Raw genomic sequence first — 25,939 nt, 5'->3', positions numbered from 1 at the left:
GCCCGAGCAGCCGACTTCAAACGGGCCTCCTGACCTGTTTGCCGAGGACTTTTTTTTTCCCCTTCTTCTCCTTCGCTTTCATTATTAATATGTTTTCTCCGCACATTCTCTCTGACCCGGGACATTAAATAAAACATTGTGTGCTTCATGAAAGATTATGAAAGAGCAGAATGTAAGCAGCGGGAGGTGTAAAGTCAGCACAATTCATTCCGCGATATAATGTCAAAGCCGGCAGCTCCAGCCCCCCCCCCCAGACCCCCACACCCCCCACACCCTCCACAGCACCCCCCCCCCCCCCCCTCACCGTGCTCAGCCTACCTCCAACGGCCCCGCAGGCATATCGGCAGAACTAGCCAAGGATGCTAAGCTTTTTCCGACAAAGCTCCAAAGATAAAGTATCTGCTTTTATGGGCGCCGCAAATCGATTGTGGGGCCTTACAGCCAAATCCCATAAAATAAGTTCAAACGCCGGCAAAATTTGTATTACGGCCGAGCGGCTTTGAAGGCGCAGCTCCGCTTTTGCCGGGGAAAATGATTTAAGCGTTATGTGCTAAGACGTCGGCGTGTCAGCGCTTCGCCTCAGTTTTGCTTCACGTGTCAACGGCGGGCCTCGTAGCGCTTTGCCAGATAAACGCAAGAAAACACCGCTCGTCGGGAAACATGATGGCGGCGGGATGGGCTGATGAAGTGTGCTTTTTTTTTTGCTTATTTTTTTTGGACTTCACTCGTCTTCGAGGTTGTTCAAAGCGGGCCGCCGAGGCTGGCAACATAACGAAGCGGCGAGTCAAGTGCGTTGCTGCTTTGACTCAACTCAATTTACTTGCGTTAGCAAATTGATTTTCCCCATTGAATTGAAATGCCATTTGATTTGTTATCCCCCCCCAAAATATTTTTTTTAATGCTCCGTTTTTTAGTAAGAGAAGGAGCACTGCATTGTATAAAAAAAAGATACCTAAAGAATCTAAATAAACTGGTTTTACAAATTGTAATTATTCTAACGTAAACCCCTAGTTTTGCATTTGCTGTTGCTTTGGCACCATCTGGTGGCATCCTGCTAGCAGGGCACTATGTTGACGTGAAATAAGGTTTAGACAACGTAGATTAAAATGTGATAATTTTCCCGTTATAATGTGATAAATTATCACATTAACTCATTCAAACCCAAATGTATAAATAAGTTTTTTTAATACTCTGCCAGGGCCATGTTGCAACAAGCTCTTTTTGCCAGTGTTTTTAACAGGTTTGTGAATAATGATGAAACTTAGCTATATTCTAATGCTAATTTCTGCAAAACAAACTTTTTTTTGCTGATGAGAGAAGATAAAGAAGAGACTCTAATCTTTCTTTTGGTAGGTTCCATGTTTTTATAGCAATAGAACTGAATATTCTGTGGATCTTGCAAAATCAGTCAAAATGAACTAAAACAGCCGGGAGCGAAGGGGGTTGCTTCAGTGAAACTCAATGGCGGAGCCACGTGACTGATTTTACAAGGTGCACATAATATTGTGTTCTATTGCTAACAAAACATGGAACCTACCAAAAGAAAGATTAGAGTCTCTTCTTTCATCAGGAAAAAAAAAGTATATTTCTATCTGCTTCCATTTTGCAGCAATTAGCATTAGAATATAGCTAAGTTTTATCATTATTCACAAATCTATTTAGAACTGTGAGTAAATGAGCTTTCTTCCAAGGTGGCCCTGGTTGATCTCTTGAACTCTGCTGCCACCTACTGGTCGTTTGTGTAATAACTACCATTTCTTCAACCGTTCTTTGCAGTTGAGAGGCTGCATCAAAAGCCTTCTGTATGCTATAGCATCAAAAAACGTATAAAAACGTCTTTGGGGCACTTAAAACATTTCAAATATAATTTATTTACATGTTATTTTGGCAGCAAACGAGTTCAGAATTACAAAAGAACATATTGTAAAGACAATTTTTAACTTGACTGAAACTGATCACGTGATCTTTTTATCGTTCTCATCTTGCGTGGCAGCAAAATGCTTCCGTACGGTGTTGTCCCCTCTGCCCTCAGTGTCGTGGTCCACATCCATTGGGACGCTCCATATGTCTGTTTGTATTCCCTCCTCAAGCCTCCTCCATCCCGCTGGCCAGCCTCTTAATTGCTTAATTACACCCAATTAGTCCGCCTGGGACTTTATTTATATATTTTTTGGGGGGGGGGAATTTTTTTATTGAAGTCTTGACGCCTTGCTTGGCCTAGCTCAGGGGGATCAAAAGAAATATGGAGTGGAGGTTATCTTATGTTGTGGGGGTCTCTGGAGGACGGATGGTGATGCACGCACACGCGCGCTCAAACACGCACACGCACGGAGAGAGAATGAGAGGCTCGTGTCTGTGGGACATTTGGGTGCTATCACATGAAACAGCTCGGTGTCAGAGCCTGGCCGCCTTCACTCGGAGGTCCGGGGGGCTCCGTGACTTATTTATGACTCCTGTCCCGCGTCTGCGTGAACCCGCGCTCCCCCATCACACCTCCCCCCCTCCCCCCTCCCCACAACCATACACACCAATACAACTTATTGGCTTTTCATTCGCTGCTGCTGGTGCTGTTTAAAATGTAAACAGCAGCTTCTGTGTGTGCGTGTGTGCTAATAATTGATTTATACGTATTGCGAGAGAGAAAAAAGTGTTTATGCCAGGAAATGACAGGAGCCTTGACGCTTTTTGTTCACCTCCAATGGAAAGATACCCCACAATTATCATTATTATTATTATTAGGGATGAGCGAGTACCGATACCAGAGCACTTTTCTTGTGGCCGTTTTTCAGTCAGGATCTAAAGGAATGATTATTTTGCATTTATTAAGCGCCACAGGGGTTCCGGTAAGAAAGCACAAGTCTTCAGTTGTACGTAACAATCTAATTAGCTCTGAAGTGCCGACAGATCTTTGTATATTATATCGTCATTGACTACTGCACTGCTATGAAACGAATGACGAACGGAGAACGTGAAACAAGGAAACGGAAATACAGCCTTTCAAATTAAAATCTCATTTACTTGAAACACAATTGTATTGAATTGAATTATTTGCACTTCACTGTATTCCTTAAAAGGAAGTTGTACAATCACATATTTTGTTTGGGGATTTATTTTTTCATTTTATTTATCTATTTTTTGACATTGATTTTATTGTGTGCTCGATGCAAAATAACTTTTATGAGCAAATTGAACAAATATAATTGCCAATAATTTTGATATATAGGTCTTTTTTTTCATTATCTGTCATTGTTTTTTGGGGGAAATTTTCTCTGTCATAAGTACTAATGGTATCGACACTTGGTATCGGTATGAATCAATCAAACTTTATTAATATGGCACCTTTCATTCATTAAAATGCAACTCAAGGTGCTGCTGTGTATCGGTGAGTACTGAAGATTTGAGTATCGGTCTAAAAAAAAATTGGTATTGAACATCTTTAATTATTATTTTTTGTAACAATAATCAAAGTACCGGAAATGTAATTCTGCGTTTTGCTTTTTCTTTGGCTTTTTTGGTCTGTTTATTTAATTTTGTAGAATTTATTTGTGGAACATTTCCTCCTTTATTCACTGAAATACTCAAATATTGTTCTGATTTTTGCCAATAAAAAGCCTGATATACAAATATTGCTTTGAATTCCATCTTAGTATCGAGGAACTATGTTGAAGTGAGTTGAGGAGTATACTTTAGACCAAAGTATGGTTTTGGCGCCCTGTGCTCAGGCGGTACATCCATATGCAAATATTCCCGTTGCTAGGACGGTATAAGCTGCCTCATGACTACTTGAATAAATGAACCGTGCACGTAGCGATCACGCATGTGCACTTCCCACGTAGATATGTCCCGTACGGAGATAAAAAAAAAAAAAACATATTTGCTAACGCTATGCTAATGCTATGACGCATTCCGATTTGGTGTCCGTTTTCAATGGGCAATTCGCTACTCAATTTGAATCCCCCAAACTGTTTATTTATTCATATGTCTGAATAAATTGGTTTATTGATTGCATGTCGATAATAATACAAATAAAAATCGTAAAATAAATTGTGGTCAACGGCATGCTAGATAGGCAAACAATGGAACATATAGACTGTTGGGAGTGGTCGCTCGTCAATGTCAGAGAAATGACATCAGAATGTATCTATTTTTTTTAAGATGGTACTGAAAGTTTGCAGTGTATTTTCAAGGCTTCACTTGGCAGTGCTTGGCCTGATTTGTCCCGACATGTCTTTACGGTGACTCATCGTAGCAATAAATGCATGTGAATGTTTAAATGTATCATCAGGCTAATGCTCTGTGAAATAGTTTCAATGTTTGCATCATTCAGCAGCATTTTTCTTTCACACTGTAATCTCCCCCCCCCCCATCCCCACCAGCACCATCTTAAATGTTTTTTTTTTCTATTCTCCTCCTTTGTGTAGCAGCTTTTTGTTGGTGAAATATGTTACTAATGGCTTATGAATTAATAAGAGGTCAAGCTGAATTAGACTTTCATGCGAGGTGATTGTAAAGAGCTTGAAAGCATCCACGCTTTTTATTCAGATTTCAGCATTTTCCGGCCCAGTGCATTTCCAGGCGGCATAGCGCCTCCCCCCGGATTTGTTTGAAAAGTCCTCCCCGGGAGCATGTTTTACTTTGCGACATAAAATTTGCTAAGCATCTCTGTCATGAGCAGAAAAGTCACAGGAAGTCTAGCGTTCTGGTTGGAAGCAGCCATTTTGGGCTCATTTCCAGGGTCCTTCATAGATAGCCAAGTCCTGAGAAATTGTTTCCAATTGCTGTCATATTTGAAAATTCTAGTATTTTAGTATAATAATAGGGGAGTGTCAGGGTTGCACATTCAAGCTCGTCAGTTGCACCTTGGCTTTGATATGAGCACATGCACGTATCAAAAACATGTTTCTCTCATTATATTTCAGAAAGGACAGTCACACTGTCTGACCGCCTGTAATGTATAACTAGAGAAATTGTCAGCTAACAACATAAACAATGACTTATGGTCCCAAAAATTTGAAATGAAGCCTGGTAATAATAATGTGTTGATACTGAGTGGTAGTTAAACAATTTGACACATATCCTTGTTTAACTCATTTGCTCCCCAAAACATATAAATACGTTTCTATTTTGAATATTACCATGGTCCCAAAAACATATTTATATGTTTTTTTTTATGCTAGAGCATGCAGAATGCTTTGATGCAGCATCTGAACTGAAGAGAACGCTTGAAGCAATGGTAGTTATTACAAAAACGGTCAGCAGGTGGCAGCAGAGTATAAGAGATTAACCAGGGCCATGTTGAACGGAAACAGACAGAAATATCGTTATTTTTTCTGATGAAAGAAGAGACTCTAATCTTTCTTTTGGTAGGTTCCATGTTTTTATAGCAATAGAACACAATATTGTGTGGGTGTTGCAAAATCAGTCAAAATCCAGTAAAAGAGCCGGGAGCAAAGGGGGTTGCTTCAGTACTTTGTACTTTTGTTGATAAAACATTATCAACATTAACAATTCTGCCAATTTGTGTATGGTTTAAACATTTCTCGAGCTGAAAAGGCAAAAATTGATTGATTTACTTTGAAGCACACCCAAAAATGTACAAAACACTTCTACAGTATGTCTTAAACCAAGTTTCACTCAGACATCTCTATCGTAAGTAGTTGCACAAAAAGACACAGTTGCCAATTTGGTTTTGAAGCAGCCATTTTGAACATTTCCTGGGGTCCTTCCAAGATGAACTTGTCCTAAGCATTTTTTTAAAACAGTTTCCGCCTATTTTTGGTCATTTCCAGGGGTCCCAAAAAGACAAATACAGTACAGTATATTTGAAATAGCAGCCACCGAATCCAGTTTTACCGAGGAGAACTTTGGGAAGCATGTCTAGCATGATTAGACCCACAAAATATTCTCAAGAATCCATTGCTGAAAAGACACCAAAAATCTCCAATTTTGGTTTTCAAGAAGCCTTTTCAGCCTCAATTCCATGAGTCCTTCAAAGATAAATATTTTTCAATTGCCACCAAATTAGAAAATCAGCTCGTCTCCGCAACATGAAATTTGGTCCACATTTATCATGAGTAGTTGCACATAAATTCATTTGAATCAGACATTTTATTGTCCAGGGACAAACATCAGATGTGTGTTGCGTAACTTTGAGGACTCGTCTTAAAGCATGCGAGTCAAATATTCGATTCTAAAGCGAATCGGTCTTCCTTCAAAACACTAAATGTTCTCTGCTCTTTCTTTCCCTTCCTTTGTGTAGCAGCTTTTTGTTGGCGAAATATGTTACTAATGGCTTATGAATTAATAAGCGGCCAAACTGAATTAGACTCCCACGCGAGGTGATTGTAAAGAGCTTGAAAGCCTCCACGGTTGTATTCAGATTTCAGCATTTTCCGGCCGACTACCCTTCTCCCATAATGCATCCCTTAATCGACGGTGCTCTTTGGTATAATTTACTCAGGCCGGCAAAGAGGCATTAATTTTCTATTATTGTGAAAAGATGATTCGTGTTTTGGGGGCTGTCGCCATGATTTATTTACATGCACAGCAGGCAAAGACGACTAATGGAAGATACGGTGGCGGGTACCCCTGACGTTTAACTACAGCGGCGGCACATGTGTTAATGTGTCCTCCCCGGGCGCCTCCCTCCCGCTAATGGAACGCAACGCCCCACAACTTAACACGTAAATTCACTCGTCTGCGACTTAAACGCTCCACTGCTCGTCTTTGGCGGTCCGCGGGGGAGGAGGACTGCCGTAAATCACAGCTCGTCATATTTGCTAAGGTGGCGCTTGAATATTACAGCAGTCGCCAGACACGCACATCAATAAAACACGGGACAATATTGACTTTATGGTTCGCAAATTTTGGTTTGAAGCAGCCATTTTGAGTCAATTCTAAATGTTGAAAATCGGGAGGGAGAAAAATGCCCTCAACGCAAGTTTTATCAATTGACAGAATTTGGTAGAGATGTCTTTCAAAAACATCTCAAGGACCAATTGTTGAAATTGCACAGGAAGTTGTTCATATTGGTTTAAAGCTGACATTGTGGGCGGCTTCTACGTGATTGGCCAGTCGTGTCTATCATGACAGGATGAACAGAAAATCATTGGCGACATAAGTTGAAATGTGAACAGGAAATTGGATGTACGTGTCTCGTAACAGGACACGTGGAAAAAGTCTCAAGGACCCATGCCTAACATTAAACAGGAAGTCAGCCATTTTAGTTTGGAGCAAAGTTTTGCGGTGAATTCCGGGGCTTGAAAGTCTGAAAAAATTGGCTGTACCGCCCATTCGCCGATTACCTCATAAAGGGGGTCAACATGTCTATCATAGCAGGATGCATGAAAAAGTCTCAAAGAATCATGTACGAACTTGAACAGGAAGTCTGACATTTTGGGCTCGATTCGCAGGTTTTGCATTTTAATGACCACCAACACAAGACAATTTGCCCAAATGGAAGTCGGCATCCGAGCCATGCGGGCAAGGCAAAATTGTCAGCCCTTTCTTGCGTACGTTTCCAGACAACTTCAGGATCAAGAGATTAGCACTTAGTAGACCACTAAAGGCCAACACAGCCACTAAACAAAGCTGCAGGATGCGCAAATGACAGTCCGCTCAACGACCGGCACATCATGTGACTCACTGACTTACCAACGCTCGAGTGCGGGCGAGTGTCGGGGTTGGGGGGGATAAAAGCGTCATGAAACTCTGCTGAGTGGCCAGAAATGTTTGTTTTTAGCGAGGCGTCTTGGCTGTGAATCAGCGGCTCGTTATGACGATTAATGACAGCGGCTCGTCCGCGTGACTCACGGGTCGCGAGCGCCTCCCCGGCCTTCCACCGCGCCTCCTTCGCCACCGTCCGGCTGGCACGAGTACTCATACGCTGTCGTTGTTTTTTTTTGGGAGAGAAATTCTTTGTGACATGGCCTTGAAAGTGCAGATGTCAATCAGTCAGTCAAAATGTCCAAATTGACTTTCATTCTATTGCGAAAGGTTGTGAAACGTGACAATTTAAGGAATAGAAAATACAGAGTATGTTGTTTTTAGCAGGGGTGTCAAAATTTGTAATTAATCGCATGACTTCAATAGTTAACTCAGTTTGATATCTGTTCTAAATGTACAATAAAATATTTTTTTCAAAGTTTTCAAACAGTAAATTCTGTAGAGTACATTTTATTATATTTAGAGTGGGACCAAATAGACTTTTTTTTTTTGAGTTTTAGAGTAACACTTACACTTGGAAGAGAGTAAAATAAAGAATTGGGAAAAAAGTTTTTGAAAAAGTCACTCAAGGGTGGAGGAACGAACTAACGACCTTCAGCTTGGCAGACAGCCGATCTACTCCCTGAGCCACGCAGCTCCTGCTGTGTATTACTTTATCACTCAGATCATCTGGAATCTTCGTAACTCCAAGAGACCAAAACCGATGTCTTTGGTCTCTTGGAGATAAGCAAACAGTAGGAGGGGCATCACTCAGGTGGTAGTGTGGCAGTCTCCCAAGATGAAGTTTGTTCCTCAACCCTTGAGTGACTTTTTTCTCAATTCTTTAATTTAGTCTCTTCCTAGTGTAAACCTTAGCCTACTCTAAAACTGAGTCTATTTGGTCGCTATCAAAATAGTCAAATGTACTCTACAGAATTTACTCTGTACTTTCGTTAACATAAAAATGGGGAAAAAATGTTAAACTAATAGAAATATGGCTGCAACTTTTCGTCATTAATACAGTAATTTTATAATAATTCATTAAATTGAGTTAACATTAAAAATATGTAATGTACTGAAAAAACGAGTGTAATGTTGATTTGTGTTGGTCATTTTTCTGCCACTAGATGGCATAATTGCATTTGTAAGACAATGGTGACGGCTTGGTGCATTTTTCTTTTCATTTAAAGAGCTATCGAATCTAACTTGTGAACTTCTGCACATTTTTAAAATTGTAAAATACAACTTGACCAGTTTTCACAAATATATGCATTATTATTAAAATTATTACTGCTAAGTGTTGACGTTGTGACTGCAATCCCCCCAGTACAGGCTTTCCAAGAAAGGGCCGGGCATTAATCGGGCGTCTAAAAAATGAGTGGCGTTAAAGCAACGTTAAATGAATGCGCTAATTTTGACACCCCTAATTTTTTGTAAAAGTAGAAAAACATCAGAAAAAGAAATGTATGTAAGGTACAGATGCCTGACAAAAATCGTACGCACACTCACACATTTGTACTTCGTTACCTCCCCACTACTGGATGTCAGGAATAGCGGCCTCATTAAAGGAGCTAAAAAGAAAGAAGTGACAGCGTGCGCGTGGCTATTAGAAGGTTAATTAGGCAATAATGAAGGGGATACATCAGGTAACTGTGGGCTTTGCCGCAATGTGACTGCATCTAATCCCGTCATATGAATAGCGAACGCCGCAGCGCAACACTTCACATGCTCCATCGGAGAATTCCGAGCAGGTTCCATTCGCCACCTGTCAACTCGCATTAAGTGAAACGAAGCCTGTCAAGCTTTTAGACGGATGACATTTGCCTTCAACGCGTCGCTGATTAGCAAAACTCAAGAGTTGTATTTAGCGGCACCCACACGTTAAAAGAAATTAAAAAAATAAATCATTGGACTCAGAAATATGACATTGTGTAGAGATCCACTAAAAGGTTTCAAGAAGCCATTGGCTGGATTTTTTTTTTATTTAGGGTCATTTTGACCATTTAAAATACTCTCCAAGGCAGTTTCAATCTCTTATTTCATCAGGAAAAAACATAATATTTCTATCTGTTTCCGGTTTTGCAGCAATTCGCATTAGAATATAGCGAAGTTTCATCACTATTGACAAATCTGTTTAGAAGTGTGGGAAAATTAGCTTTTTTCAACATGGCCCTGGTTGATCTTTTATACTCTGCTGCCACCTGCTGGCCGTTTTTGTAATAACTACCATCGCTTTAAGCCACCTCTTCATGTTAGAAGCTGCATCAAAGCCTTCTGTATGCTCTAGCATAAACATATATAAATACGTCTTTGGGACACTTAAAACATTTAAACTTATTTCTACATTTTTGGGAGGTATTGAGTTAAAGATGAACTTTTCAGAGACATTTTGTCTGATTATTGCAAAATTTCAAATACGTAAATTAGAAAAGGTAGGCCGTTAAAGTGTGTAGAATTTGAATTTTTGTCATTGTGTGTCAGCAAATTTTGATGACATGCCATAAATCAGGAAACTCTAATAACTCCACAAGGGACCAAGCAACGAAATATCGCCTTTTCCATTGTCAGGTGCAAAGCTTTTATTATGAGCAATCAATGAATCCATTGTCATGCCAGATGTGACTTTGGACGCACTGAGAGTAGCACGCCGACTTGTTTACGTCCTTTACATAATGAGTTGAAAGGTCAGGGTCCAGCATTAGTGTGACCATGTGACCCCCCCCCCCCCCTTACCCGCTCCTCCCTCTAATTGATTTACAAACGCCACATCAGTCTATTCTGAAACGTCAATACGACTTGATTAGCTGGCGTTTGTCATCGACAGCTCTTACTTGACATCTGAACCTGCCGAAATGCCGAGACAACCGCCCCTCTCGTCCAGTGCCGTCATCATTATGTCACCCCCAATCCTCGCACCCCACGAGACCGGGAAAAGTCGACAATGTTGCCGCTCCCGGGAGGGGCGCATGGGAAAAGTCGGATAATCCGCAAATCCAACCTCGGATTTGAGGCACAGAGTGCGAGGGGAAGCTAATTGGATGCTTGCTAATAATTGGATTTTTCTCAAGAAGAAGAGAAAAATTGTAACAATGGAGGTAAAAAGACGACAAATCCAATCCCATCAGGTCGCCCGTCATAAAGATTAACAGCCAAAATGGACTTTAATAATGTCATAAAAAGCCTAATAGGCTCATTATTATATTAGTATATTTTTCAAGTATCTACTGTACTTTACTTACAGTGGTGCCTTGAGATACAAGTGAGCTGAGATATGAGCATTGTTTGAAGATTTATTGATTTTTTGCTTTAACTTTCGAGCAAAAAAAAAGTTTTGACCTGACTTTCCCTTTAATACTTATTTTATATAATCACCTCTGCCTCTTATATCCTCTTTCCACATTTGTTGTGCGATTCAAACTAGGGCCCGATTGATTAATCAGCCACCGATTATAATCGGCCGATTATTGCCCTTCAAAAACCAGCCAAAACAACCGGACAATTATTTTCCCCTTTCAAACGTTTTCATCAAATAAAAGTTTCTAGTGCTGTGAAAGTACCCTGAATGCACCAATTTGCTTGCGTAGAATTAGCAACTAGCAAGTGTGTAGCGTATGTTAGAGTTTCTGGTTATTCTGTTGTCCCAAAGCGTCCTTTAAGCTGTTTAATGACGCCTCAGTTGGAGTTAACTGTAAAACTAAACACACAACGATAAGAATTAGATCCACTGTATATTTAAATACAAAACATGCTTCGTTTTTAAAACATCGCTAGCCTAGCATTAATGCTAAAAGCAAAGTGAGGATCCCATTCAAATGCTAACAGGAAATCAGCATCAACTTCGGGAGTGTTTTTCCTTCAAATAACGAATATTCACTGTCCTTCCAAATTCTATTTAAAGCTGATAGTTCAACAATTCAAAGACTTTCTTTTCTCAAAATTCAAGGATGCAAACGTACAAGGATTTTTTTTTTGGTCTTAACACACATTTCCACCACACGACATGGCATGAAATACAATCCCTGAGGTCCCAGGTTAGCACTATAAGTCCCAAGACTTGTGAAAATAACACAAGATAAAAATATATAAAAGAAGTTTAATGCTTTGTAGCAGTTGTAAACAAGTAATCATGGTTTCATTACTGACACATAAATCTATACAATAACCTTGTATACTTCATTTAAAAAACTTTGAAAAGGTCATACTATGGACTTGAAGTTGAAGTTGAGGGGAGAATTTTATGCATTAAATACATATTTTTTAATAATCAGCAGATTAATCGCTAACCTAAAAAATGCATATCGGTCGGGCCCTAATTCAAATCATTCCAAGTCCACAGCGTTTCACTTTCACTGTTCAGCATTCACACACAATTCCTACAGTAATTGCATTCTCTAGCTTCAACCAATACTGGTGTTAAAAAACATTGGATTCCACTCAAAGACTTGAAAAGTTCTCACGGAAAAGGTTTTCTGGTTGTAGCCGTCGCCGGGCAAACGTTACGGAAATGAGTGCAAGCACCACATGTCGGGCTTGTGTGTGCAGCGGCGGGAGAAGTAGCGGGAGGAGGTCGGGACAACAAAGCTCTCAGGCGAGATTAGCGCAAAGTACAAGCTTCATGTTGTTTGTTGGGGATTGCGCCGGGAAGAGGCTGCCGCACCGCCGCCATGGCGTCGCTCCTTTTCCCAGGTGAAGCCATTAGAGGTCCGCCATCATCTCCGAAGGCTTTTGTTAAATCCACCGGCTCCTGCCCGCATTATTATGCCGCACGTTCCCGCTGGGGGTTCACGATTCCGCCTTTGCCGCCGCGCAAACACAACAAAGACGGTGGAAATATACAAAATCCTCTTGGGAATTGTGTGTGTGGATGGCGAGGTAGAAAATACGACAAAGACGGAAATGAACTGAAAAGACTATGATGTCCGCTCCCTCGTATTTTGATCTTTTTGCATCAAAAGTTCAATATTTGCGCTTCTGATACTAAAACGGCCAACCGGTATGCATTTGCACGGATCATCTTTGAGATGTTTCTGCAGCTGAACTGGAGTCCACCTGCGGTCACTCAGTTGATTTGGAAGTTTGCTTTTTAATAAAGAAAATAGCACTCTATAATATTTTACTTGATAAAATCATATACTAATAAGTAAAGATTTAAACAGTTTGTTCATCATAACCATATTCACAGTTTGGCCACCGGAGGGCAGCATAATGCGCTCATGCAGACACAAATGAGTACGATTTTCACAACTTCTTTAAGGGTAAACTGTTGTCGTCGTTTTTTTTTCCGCAGAGGATAACGAATATATGCATGAGAGTATTGCTATTGGCACACAGTTAAAGCAGTGCATGCTGTTTAATGTACAGGACATTTTCTTCTCAATTGTCCTGTTGTCTTGCGTACTTGTTTCGTGGCAAAATGAGGGTGGTTTTATTTATATTACGCAGAAAAAGACGCAGTACAACGTTGACTTTGTTCCTGCTCTCCCGCGTAATTGTCGTCACTCAAGCGGCACTTTTTCACTTTGACCTTTTCCGACAGAAATGATAGTGAGAGCGTGTTGTCTTTTTTTCCCCCCCTCTAAGGCGCTCAGAGGACACTTATCCCGCCATTATGGTTATATTAGCGCCAGATTTACTTTTATTCCCCATCATTTTATATGCCGCAATTTCTCCTTTGACATTTGTGTGAATACAAAGAGCAACTCAAATAAAAACAAATGCAGCTAACATGATATGCTACGCTACGCCATACATGTATGTATGTAACACTAACAGGAACGAAAGAAAGTTTACTGAATAATAACTCAGAAGCCACTGGGAGCATAGGTCGCTAGCTGTTAGCATTTTAGCGGCTAACAATAATTTTACCGAGCTCATTAGCTAAGCCAACAGCTGCTAATAGTATGTAATGAGCTACTCTACGTTAAAAGTGGCAAATAAGCTATGTTAACAGTGGTGTATGGCCTATAAGAGTAGCTAATAAGTCATGCTAATAGCTGCTAATGAGGAAAGTTAAAAGTGGCTAGCAAGCTGAGCTAACAGTAGCTAATGAGCTACGTTTAGGGCACAACTACATTTTTCTTAACATTCTGGGTTGCTGAGCACCATTTTAATTCAATTTTATTTTTTTAAACATTACATCAAGATGGATTCAATCAGATTTAAAGACATTACTATCAGAATGTTTTGTATTGCATGTATTTTTTTAAGGAAATAGCCATAACTTTACAACAATAGAGTCCATTTTTTTTAATGTAGGGCGTGGGGGAAAATAATGTTTTTCAACAACAAATAAAACAATAAAAAAAAGATTTTTTCAACAGTCATATTTAGTTATGCAAATCACTAATGCTAACATATTGCAAACAGGAGGGAAAGTAGGTTTAAAAGCCACCAGCTTGTTGGTTGTTATGTATGCTTGCGATTGCGTTGCTATTATTTAAATGTCATCTCGGTGGGTGGGCTTGGCTTTTGGGTTGCACATGCTGCTATTGTTTGCTATTAGACAAAAAGGCCAAGCCACGTCGCTAATGTAAAAATAAACATCAGACTCCGCCTAGCGTGGAAAGACGACCACATGCCGGCTGTATCGCTGACACGTTTCCATGTAAAACAATTATGCCGCTATTAGCATATCTTTTATTAATTGTCCCCCGCATGCATATTACCATATATTTTATTAATTGTCCTGACTAGCTTGCTAACTAACGCGTCAAGTGGCTTCGTTCTCACAGAGTGTGGCAGCTGAAGGAATCAGGTCAGATTAGCGCGGTGGCTATCGATAGCTGCAATCAATTCAATTAGTTTGTCATTTACGCTCTAATGTATGCATGGATTTCTCTTTCAGAAATATGCCTTTAATTTCCCCTCGCCAGCGTAACCTCGGTCGTCCTCCTCCCGCCAGCGTCCAGATAATTAAAGGCCGCTTCCTGTCTCGGCTGCGTCTGAAGCGCTAACGCTAATTAGAAAGGGCAACAGTTGAGCCGCGTCAATAGCGGATTAGGATTAATTAGGATAGGAAGTGACAGATGAGTGCCAATGACAGCATGGAGGTCAAAGTGGCGTGAAACACGCACCAACATTATATTTTATGTTTTTATCACTGTACACAATTAGCTTTAAAAAGTTACGTACTGTAGGCTATACGTTTTGGTTCTTTTGTGTGTGTGTGTGTGTGTGTGTTTTTGTTTTTTGCACTCAGGATTCCGCAACTTTGTTTTGCTTAGGCATGGGCAAAGAAAAAAATGTCCAACTCCAACAGATTCAAGAGTCACCATTCGCAGATTTTACAGCAGAACCCAAATAAATGGTCATTGAAGAATTAATTGGAAGATTTCATTGAAAAACAGATCATTTATTTGATCATTTAATTAAAAAGAAAAGCTTTGATATATCTTTCTGAGAGAGGTGTGTTGGTTTTAGTAACAGTGATGCTAAAGGCTAGCTACTGGGATGTAAAGAAACCATTAAATGTCACTACTGATAAAAAATTATTGTTATTTATGGCTAGATACTCACAACTGATTTTGCAGAATCCGCAGATTGTTGTTGTCATCTTGTCACATTCATTTCCTAATTGAGCATGTGATTACTGACAAAGCAAATAGGGAAAATTATGTGACATTCCACCAGCACTACAACAAATGACATTTATGGGAAAATTATGTTTGCAAAAATGTATTTGTATTTTCTAATTCAATTGCGCTTTATGATCAAATCTGAGATTGATGTGGTATAATAATTTTTATCAGAGATTTTTTTAAAGGCTTTTTTATGACCCCCAAGAGAAAATGTGTTTTTTTTAAAATGTATTTTATCATGTATTTTCCCCCCAAAAATTGTCAATTGTATCATCAAGAAAATGCCCATTTAACCTTTGAAAAATATGTAATATTCTTTCACTTAAGTCCTGTTTGTATTAAAGAAATAAATGCAACTTAACTGGTAGCAATGCATCATACGTTTGTTTGCTATGCGACTAGCTTGTTAGCACATTAGCCCAGACGCTTGTGACAAGCTCTGCGTTATTTATGAAAGCGGCACATCCATCCATCAGAATATGTGTTGGCGTTGATCTAATATTCTATAGTTGACACTTAATGTGTTGCGCTCCAAGCCTCGGGAGGACGCTCTCTTGTGTCCAGCAGAGGCTGCACTGCTGGGGGGCATACTTAGCCCTCAAGCCCCCCAGAGGAGCACTGTTATTATTGTTAATAACAAGTGATAAATAGTGTACATGCAGAGGCGGATACACACAACAGCGCACACACAACAAACATCACTCAGCTGGATTTATTTTTATTTTTTTATGGATTATTGTGTCGGACACACAACAGAAAAACATGTTGTGGCATAGTGGCTATTTTGTAAATATATATACATTTTATACTTTTGAGTTGATTTTGTATTTCATGTTTAATATATTTTGACTTATCCTGTCTCGATACTGTGTAGATATTTTTTAAGCTATTCATAGAAATCAGCCTATTTCAAATAATGTTTACATTATTTTCCCTTTGAGGGGTTGAAATGTACATACACATATATATTAAATGTATATTTTAATATTACATTGTAAAATGTAACTTATAACTATATCCATATATGCTGCAGAATATTTTATTGTTATCATACTCAAAAATTATCTTGGTATCTTGATAATATGTACACTTTTTAAAAGCGATTTGTAACAAACATTTGAGGAACACAGACACTTAAAAATCTGACAAAATTACATGTCAAATGGGTAAAATATGAAAAAGTCAAGAAATACAGTATACAACAACAACATCCTGATTTTCTCCAGTGTGCTGTTTATCTAGACCAACTCGTATTAATACAATGATTCACATTTATTTTGGTATCTATAGCTAATCGTATGAATCACAAAGTATCATAGCCTGTATGGAGGGGTTAAAAAAAAATGAAAATAACATTTCTTGAATGTAAAATGTTTCATTTCCAAGTTGAAATGTGCTTCAATTGTGCCTAAACGTAAAGTCTAAAAGCTTGAATTTGACCTCATGAGGCCTAATGATAACAAAAATGAGGATAAAGTAAACTGTCAAGACCAATATTTCCACTCGAGCCCACTTTGACCATTGAAAATAAATCATATAATAAAGAAAGAATAAAGAAAGAAAACGTGTCAAAGTGTTTCTGGGCCTTGGGCGCTAAGCGTTCTGCTTTCCTTAACGGGCACAAAGACAAGACAGCACATGCCTCCGGGGGGCGCTCTTGTTTATTATTCTATAGCTCTTGTGACCTGGCTGAATGGACATTTTTCCAAATGCTTGGAATTGCCTCAAAGAAAAAAAAATAAAACGCGCCCTCAAGAAAGAAACGTGAACGGGATGTCCACTTTCTTCTCCCGCATTAGCCATTAGCTTTCAAGCTAAAGAGTGCTCACAATGGAAGTCACTTGAAGACCCCAGTGTGGCCCGGGGGGTTTGCGGATTGGAGAAGGTGGGGGGGGGGGGGGGGGGTTCATTTTGGAGCCACAATGGAGTTGTGTGTGCATCTAAACGCCCCCTTTCCTCCTTTTCGGAGTCACTTTTCCCGATGTATTCCTTAGCACTTATTCCGTTCTTTTACGCTGGAATCTCATGGCTGACTTGGCCCATCAAATATTCATATCTAAGGTCGACATTTTCCCATTGCCACTCAGGTGCCGCTTTACGTAAAGCGGCTCAAGACTTGCAAATAGAAAACGACATAAATCCGATAAAATTGAATTATTTAGTTGAGTACGGAAATGTAATAGTAATGGTCACTTATAATCATAGGCCAGCAAGACATTTTGCTCCCGACACCCAGTTTTAGCCCATGTAGCAAAAACATTTTTGTTTTATCGATATCATCCAAAACTTGCACCAAAAAAAGATGCATCTGTTAAAATTGAGTAAAAAAGAGGGCTACTTTTTATTTTATTTATTATTTTTTTAAATACCATTTTGATACAGCCCATGTCGCAGAGCTGCTATGCTAACTTTGGTACTGTATGCACCAAATTTCCAAGAACGAATGTTATTTGTCTGAGCAAAGTTTTTAGATTTTTTTTTTTTTTACAATTTGAATGGTATAATTGCTTTAATAAGTCAAGTCTTCCATAAATGTAAGAAAACACTTTAAAATTCATTTATTTAAAATTATACAGCAAATTTCAAGAAAGCAGTAAGATACAAAAGAATTTGGCCTTTAAATTTATATTTTCTTGTTAATTTATAGGAAATAAAAGAGGTATTAAAACAATTAATTCATGGTTTTATGAATCAATATCACATTCAAAAAGGAAAATCGATTAAATATTGATTACTCGATTTTTTAAACCCAGCCCTAGATGTTACCCACGTAGCAAAGCGGCAATGTGAGAGTTTGATAATTTACGTAAAAAGTGGCAACATTTCTGACATTTGCTCTATGAACACCTACTGAAAAAAAGTTTGTATTTGAGATGGTGGCAAAACTCTTTTAGACCAGGCAATGACTTGACTTAAATGAAACTCCTCACCTCACCCCAACAATATTGCTTGGCCCCAAGATGCCATAAGATAGAGCCAAGGAAATATTTTTTTATATTTAACATGTTTTGGCCTGAACACAAAAACAAACCATAAAATGGCAAAGGATAGCTTGCCGCACAAAAATGTGAATTTGTAAATGCCAAATCACAAATTTGCCAGGTTCCGACATTTAATGACAAATTGTTTAAATTGGTCAAAATGGTTGTCGTCCCCCATATTGTTACAAACAATCTTCCCGGCGTCACCTCACTTATTCCGCCGCAGTCGAATCTCAGCATCTTACAGCTAACTGATGAAATATTGAGGTTGCTGGCGGCACCAAAGGGGAGTTCATGTCCGGCGTCCCGTCTCCGACATCCCAGCAGGAATGTCGTACAGGGGAAGGCAAAAAAAAAAAAAAAAAAAAAGTAGTAATAAAAATTTTATGGCAATGAGCCGGGATATTGCTAGCATTCTCCCCGGCGTCACAATGAAATCTTAATCCGAGTTAATGGAAGAGATACGAAAGCCTTTCCCCGTTCAAACACACGCTCTGCATTATTTATCAATTATTGTCAGGAAAGTGATTCCGCTCTGAGATTTCAGAGGCGAGGAACGCTGGGAAAACATCTCTCGTCTTTTTGACCTCTAACGCTGGAGCATTTTACAGTAGAGCTAACGCTGCAATCAGGTAAACTCTGCGGCAAATGGGAGATGGCGGTCAGGCGGGTAAAAAAAAAGAAAAATAAATCGAGGTGGAATTCACTGTCCTGAAGGTCGGCACTTTGCTAAAAGCTCGCTAATGTCTCAAACACGCCGTGATGTTCGGCAGCTTCCTTTTAAAAAGCCTCCCGCCACGCCGCTACTTTCGTTTTTTTTCCATCCACCAATTACACGTCTGCATGACTTCCTCTCAGTCTAACTCGACGTGACAGGCTGCTCTTCCGCGGCGCAATAGAAACGCTCTCCCACGCTGCAGAACATGGCATGTTAATGTAGCTGCCGCGTGTCCGGCACGGGTGCACGGCCGACGCTGCCGTGTTACCGCGGCGCGACATGGCAGCGAACAGGCCTTGATTAGCATTAGCACGTGTAGCCGGGGCCTCCCTCAAGACAGCCCCATGTCAGTCAGCCCCCAAATATCTCGTGCGCTCTGCTCGGTTAACACGCTAACACGCTACTTCATATTAACGCACACAAGCAATGTAATTATTAAATAATTGCAGACTACTTAGTCAGGCACGGTGAGGCACCTATGTGGGCCCTCAGGGACACCGTACAATGATTCAAAAACGTCACAAGTCAATTGTTTTAGCTTACAATATAAAAGCTAGAAGCTTTGTTAGCATCACTGCTGAATGAATACAATGACACTGGCATTGCTGTAAAATTCTTACAAAACACAGTAGTAACTAGAGCTGTCAAAGTTAACCGATTAATCGACAAGTAATCGATTATTAAATTAATCGCCAGCAGCTGGCAGCAGAGTATAAGAGATCAACCAGGGCCATGTTGCAAACAAGCTCATTTACCCACAGTTCTAAACAGATTTGTGAACAGTGATGAAACTTAGCTACATGTTAATGCTAATTGCTGCAAAACGGAAACAGATAGAAATATCTTTTTTTTTCCTGATGAAAGAAGAGACTCTAATCTTACTTTTTGTAGATTCCATGCTTTTATAGCAATAGAACACAATATTCTGTGGGCCTTGCATAATCAGTCAAAATCCAATAAAACAGCCATGAGCAAAGGGGGTTGCTTCAGTGAAAATGGCTGGGAGTGAATGAGTTAATAATCGCGTAATCGTTTGGAGCCATTTTTTTTTTATTTAAAATTGTCCAAATCCTCTGATTTCAGCATATCAACAGTAATTGTCCACTGATTTCTGTAGTCCTTCATGAAAGAAGACTGATTATCTTTAGTGTTTAATCAAAATAAGACATTTGCAAACATCTGTTTTTACTTTTGAAAACAATGACCAAACCGGTAACATAGTACAACATCAATCCCCCCCTTTTGTTTTTAATCACTATACGAATATGAAGCACAAAATAAACACCAATCACTGGTTAATAAACAGTAATCAAGGGAAAACATTTTTTTAATACACTTTAATGCAAAATTCAAATGAATGTTTAGTCGATTAATCAATTGAATAATCGATTAATTACTCGATTTTAAAAATATTCGATAGTGACAGCACTAATAGTAACGCAATTGTTTGTTGAAATGTATACTGTATACATACAGTGCAAAACCAATATTCAAGTTAGCAAATCGAAAAAAAAAAATGTATCCATTGCCAACGATGCCAACGAATTGTGCTTTTATAATCGCGACCTAACATTTATTTTCTTGCTATATGTTCCACAATATCAATTTTAACGTTAAATATTGTTTGCTTTTTCTCTTGAATTCATAAATAACCCAACAGTGCTGCGTTTGTTAGCTCCCAGCCGGGTGATTCCGCCAGACGCTAAACGCTAAAAGCCAAGCAGCAGCGGTCATGCTAAGAGGATGTGTTTTACTTTGGCGGTGGGCAGAAATGCGTTTTACTTTGGCGGGGCAGGTCCTCACGAAGTGATAAAAGCATTAAAAGGAGGCATCAATGTTGGATGCTGCGTCGCCGGGAGGATACGCCGCTACCGTAATTTAGGACGCCAAAGACGACAAGCGTTTTCGCTTCGGCGTGTCCCGCTTTCACCGCGACACCCAGGAAGTTGCGGGGGGAAAAAATAGCCTGGCGGGTGTGTTGTTACGCCGCCACGGGTTAACGCAAATGGACTTGTTAGCATTTGAACAGGCGGCGCCATACATTATTGAGCCTCACAACAACATTGCTCTCGTGTAAGCTAGATCCTGTAGCTAGCATGCTAACTAATGAACTAGCTCATTATTAGATGAGTGCACGACTCAGCGGGATCGTCCCTTAGTGACAATCCATCACTAATTGATGTCCCGCCTTGTTCTTAACTCACTTTAATTATGAGTGCTCCTTAATTAGAATCCGAGGGGGTTTGGGGGGATTGGTCGGGGTCCGAGGGGAGGCGTTGTGTGTCGCTTAGATGTCGCACAACTTCATCAGCAAGCCGCCATCCATAATTCAGCCGCCCTTCGTGTAGTTTCTTGAGTTTAGGGGCAAGTCATGCGGAAAAGGGTCTGTGGAGGAAGTTGGAACGCCTTGGGGGGGGGGAAGGTGCATTTTCTTTTCTGCTGGTCATGTGACCCCGAGTGGGGACGGGAGGGAGGTGGGGCAGAGGCGGGTGCAGTGGGAGCAATTTCTTGACCTTCTAACCACAGCCGAGGTGATGCCGTTAATCTTCGGGAGGCTCGGCGTGTCAGGAGCGCCCCCCGTGGGGGACGGCTGCCAGCCACCCCCGCCCCGCCGACTTGCACATGAAATGTCTGCATCGGCTCAAACACGGAAAGTTCTTCGCTCCTTCTCCCCTGCCCCCTTTTTTTTTGTACGTTCCGTCCATTTTTCATCATCACCAACCTCCCAAACCTAGCTCCCTGATTGGGACCACATAAAGTAAACTAGCATTTAATTAAAACCCAATTGACATTTTCCACATCCTGGTGTCAAGAGGTGCACCCCTGGGGGACGGCCGCCAACCACCCAAGCCCCAAACATTTCAACGTGAAAACCAGAAAAATGTCTGTATCGACTCAAACGCAGGAAGTTCTCCAATCGTTCTCCCCTGCCTCATTTTTCATCCTATCCTATTTTTTAGGATGTCCTCACCACCCTTTTTCACACCCCAAACAAACCCACAAAAGAAAGTTAACTGCAGTATGTTATGTAAAAACATTTAACTTATTCACTTGCAGCCATTTCCACTGGAGCAACCCCCTTCGCTCCCGGCTGTTTTACTGGATTTTAACTGATTTTGCAAGGCCCACAGAATATTGTGTTCTATTGTTATATAAACATGGCACTAGGGCTGAACGATTATGGAAAATAATCTAATTGCGATTTTTTTACCCCAAAAGTTGTGATTATTTTTGTCAAGGTCCTTTTCAATAAATGTTTTACCCAACAAAAAGTTAATTATAATAAACAATATCAGATCTATTGTAGATTACAGGACCTTAAGATAAAGGCAAATGAAGCTACAATTACAGTTATAGTTACAATTTACCACTTCAACATATCCAACTTTTCATGTTGCATGAAACATGGCACGTAAACACTGCACTTTTTAAACACTGTAATTATCAATAAATAAATTCAATATACATATTAAAAAAAAATAATAATAATTCCAGTCAGTAAACTCACACATGCTAAAGTGTAGGCAAAGTAATATTATACCTGCTTACATGACGTAACATTTTCCGATTTGATTTTTTTTTTTTAAACACTAGCATTTTGTAGCAATTGTTTCCCATGGTCTGGACGGTCCGTGAACGCAACACAGACTTTTGCTTTGGTAAGCTAAGCACGTTCAGAGCTGCTGGCGTGGTTATATTAAAGAGTTGTTTGTTCACCGCTTGGCCTGATTAGTTCACCAGCGCTACAATACATGTACATTAAAAGAGGTTGTGGCGGCGGCGGCGGCTCCTAAATGACGGTGAGTAATGACGAGCAATAATCATTTTGGCCGTCCTAATTTTCATTCATGAAATCGGACGACACAACATAACGCCACATACAGACCTATTTAACCTCAAAATATAGGGCAACTCAAATTGCTGGTTGATCTCTTATACTCTACTGCCACTTGCTGGCCCTTTTTTGTAATAACTACCATTGCTTTAAGCGACCTCTTCAGTTGAGAAGCTGCATCAAAGCCAAAATGGAAACTATAAAAAAAAAGTATGCATTTTTAGGTTTGAATGAGTTAAGATTTTTAAAGTCCTCGTCAGGAGATGCTCTTGTGCAGATGTGGTGCCTAAGCGACTTACACTTGAAAACTGCAGTATTTCTATATCGACTCAAACATAGGAAGTTGTCTAATAATTTACTTTTGCCAATTTTTTTGGTCCATTCCATCCATTTTTTAGGATATTTTTTTCTCTCCTTTCGCCGCTGTCCACCCCGCACCTCCAACCCAAGCCGGCTCAACGCGGGACATTCTTTTCTGATTTCCTCCTGTTTTTGTCTGATCCATCCATTTTTCAGGATGTTTTTTCTCCTCTCTGCCTGCTAGCCAAATAAACCGTCAACGGATTGGGACAACAGTAAATGAACTGTAACAACATTTAATTAAGACCAAATTGACATGTCAGGAGGTGTCCTCATGGTTGTCAACTTCAAACACAAACCATTAACTGATTGGGACCACAGAAAGCAAATGATATGTTTATAATTGTTGTCAGAGGGTCCCCTGTGGGGACGGGTTGCAACCCAACCCCGCCCCACCAACCTGCACTTGAAATGTCTGCTTCGGTTTTACACTGCCCCTTCCCTTTGTTTTTTGTCTGATTTTTAGGATGATTTCATCCGGTCTGCTGCGGCTCTGACCCCAACCCAAACCCCAAACCAACCATTAACTGTTGGGAACTCAAAAAGTGAACTATGTGCAAGAAAGAAAGAACCTTTAATTACACCCCAGTTGACAATTTGATCATCTTCATGTCGAGACAGTTCCCAGTACCCACTGACTTGCACTTGCCGCCGCCTCCAACCCAAGCCCCCAAACCAACCAACCATTTGGAACCAGCAAAAGTGAACTACACCTGTGAAACAACCCTTAATTACACCCAATTGACATTTTGCACATTTCAACAAGGAAGAAGAAGTGAGGCTCCCTCGGGGATGCCCCCCACTCCACTAACCCAGCGGCTTGAACTTGAACCCTGTGAGAGGGTCTGTATCGACTTGTTCTCCTGTGCCTCCTTCATCTGTCCATTCCATCCATTTTTCACTATCATATTTTTTTTTTCAATTCTGCCGCCGCCAAGACAGGCCCCTGTGCGTCCATCTGTCGTCCGCCCAGCACGTCCTGCCTTGCTGTTGTTGTTTTTCACCTGCTGCTGGCAGCCTCCAAGCCATAGAAGACGCTCTTGTATCAATTACTCACACCTGACAACCTCAGGATAAAATGTTGCTAACTTTTTCTTCTTTTTTTTTTATCACAGTGTTGACAGCATCTGTCCAGCTGGCAAGCTCTCTATTAACACAACCGAGAGCATGTAGCTAGCTTCATTAGCTTAGCTCGCTAAGCTTGCTTTCAATAATGGCCAACGTTAGCATTTTGAGCTCTCAACAGCATAGCATTATGTAACAGAAAGTGTGCCCATTGATATTTTTTTTCAATCCAACTTACTCTGCTAATGACATCATAGTAAGAAGGCCTTGCAGTATCATTTTGAGCTAACAACACTGTAGCATTAGCATCCACCTATGAGGAGCAACTGATAGAACGATTAACTATGTACAGTAGATATTAGATAACCACATAACTAGTTAGTTAAGATCATATAATTAGCATTGTGAGGTAAAATTATTTTGCAGATAATTCAAGAGGCCAGACAAAGAAAGCTAACAAAAGTGTGCTTGTCGATTTTTAGGGTAGCTTAATCTTAGAGCCTGATCATCTAAAGCATATTGTTTAACTTCAATAATTATGTTTTAAAATCATAAAAATGCATCGAAAACTTCCAAACATAGTCACCAGGAAAGTTTTCTGTTTTGTGGTGTCCTGTGATGTGATTGGACAGTAATTATTTTGGGGGTGTGGCTTAGCAAAAGATGACGTCAACACAAAATATAGCGAGACTATATGAAGAAAATACAAATACAAAACTCACTCCAAATCATACTTGTTTATCCCAGTGGATCAAATCCTCCATTGTATTCCAGCAAGCTACTCACTGCTGCCCCATGCAGTTATACTTGAGTACTACAGACAATAACCCCCCACCCCCTTTTTCATTTCCTTGTTTGCAGCAAGACCAGAGTTAGCTAACAGCTAATCTTATGTTTTATGCCTTGTTTGGAGACAAACAGATGATGAAACATTTTTTTTATATATAAAAAACGTGTGCAATGGTGTCATGTATTCTTCTCGTATTTACATTCCGCATGTATATCCCCGCGTCCGAGGTGCTAATTTGTGTGTTTGATGCTTGTACTCACAAGTTGTTTGCACGCCCGCCTCCACCTGGGCTTGTTTTGGCGTCCTGTCAAAAAACAACAACAACAACAACACGGTCATGCATGTTTAATTAGGAGGGGACACCGGGACTCCTCTGAAAGGAGGCGCCGCCCCGTTCTCCTCTTCCTCACGACCCCCAGATTATTTTTGCCTTTTTGAAGTATGGAGAAAAATGTATATATTAATATTTAAGGCTCACCGCCTTCACCTCATAAATGCACAGAACACCTCTCATCTTTAGGGAGATACTTGATTGTAACCTATGTTCAGTGGTCACTTCATTCGATACACCACCTCATAAGATTATGACCAGCATCATGCTCACTTTTGTGTTTGTACCTTGTACAACTGAATGGCATCATTGTTTCTCTTTTATATTATTTTACTTTTAGTTAAAAAAAAAATTTGAAAACAGAAGTTAATTATTATTAATTACGAAATCTTTATTTTAATTTAGAAACAAATTATGAGCAATATTAAATATTAATTTAATGAATTAATATTAAAACAATATTAACAGCTTTTATTTTGATTTTAAGTAAAAAATAAAAATAAAATAAAGTAATGTACAGAATTGATGCTAAATTATTATTATTATTTAAAAAAAATTATTAATCTGAGTAAATAATC

At 39.8% G+C, this 25,939-nt stretch overlaps 1 long non-coding RNA gene across 3 annotated transcripts in view; it reads right to left on the bottom strand.

Moving 5' to 3' along the window:
• LOC147166412 (uncharacterized) overlaps window positions 1-25,939 on the bottom strand; it is a 123,870-nt gene that overhangs the window by 43,663 nt on the left and 54,268 nt on the right. For all 3 annotated transcript variants that reach the window (XR_015096503.1, XR_015096504.1, XR_015096505.1), the window contains exon 5: window positions 25,291-25,334. This is a non-coding gene — a long non-coding RNA (uncharacterized LOC147166412). The remainder of the gene's footprint in view (window positions 1-25,290; window positions 25,335-25,939) is intronic.

The sequence above is a fragment of the Leptonotus elevatus genome, chromosome 11 (genome assembly GCF_054856555.1).
Source record: "Leptonotus elevatus isolate MCC_2025b chromosome 11, RoL_Lele_1.0, whole genome shotgun sequence".
NCBI classification, from domain to species: Eukaryota; Metazoa; Chordata; class Actinopteri; order Syngnathiformes; family Syngnathidae; genus Leptonotus; species Leptonotus elevatus.
The sequence above is the reverse complement of the archived record's forward strand: the minus strand, read 5'-3'. Positions and strand labels throughout refer to the sequence as shown.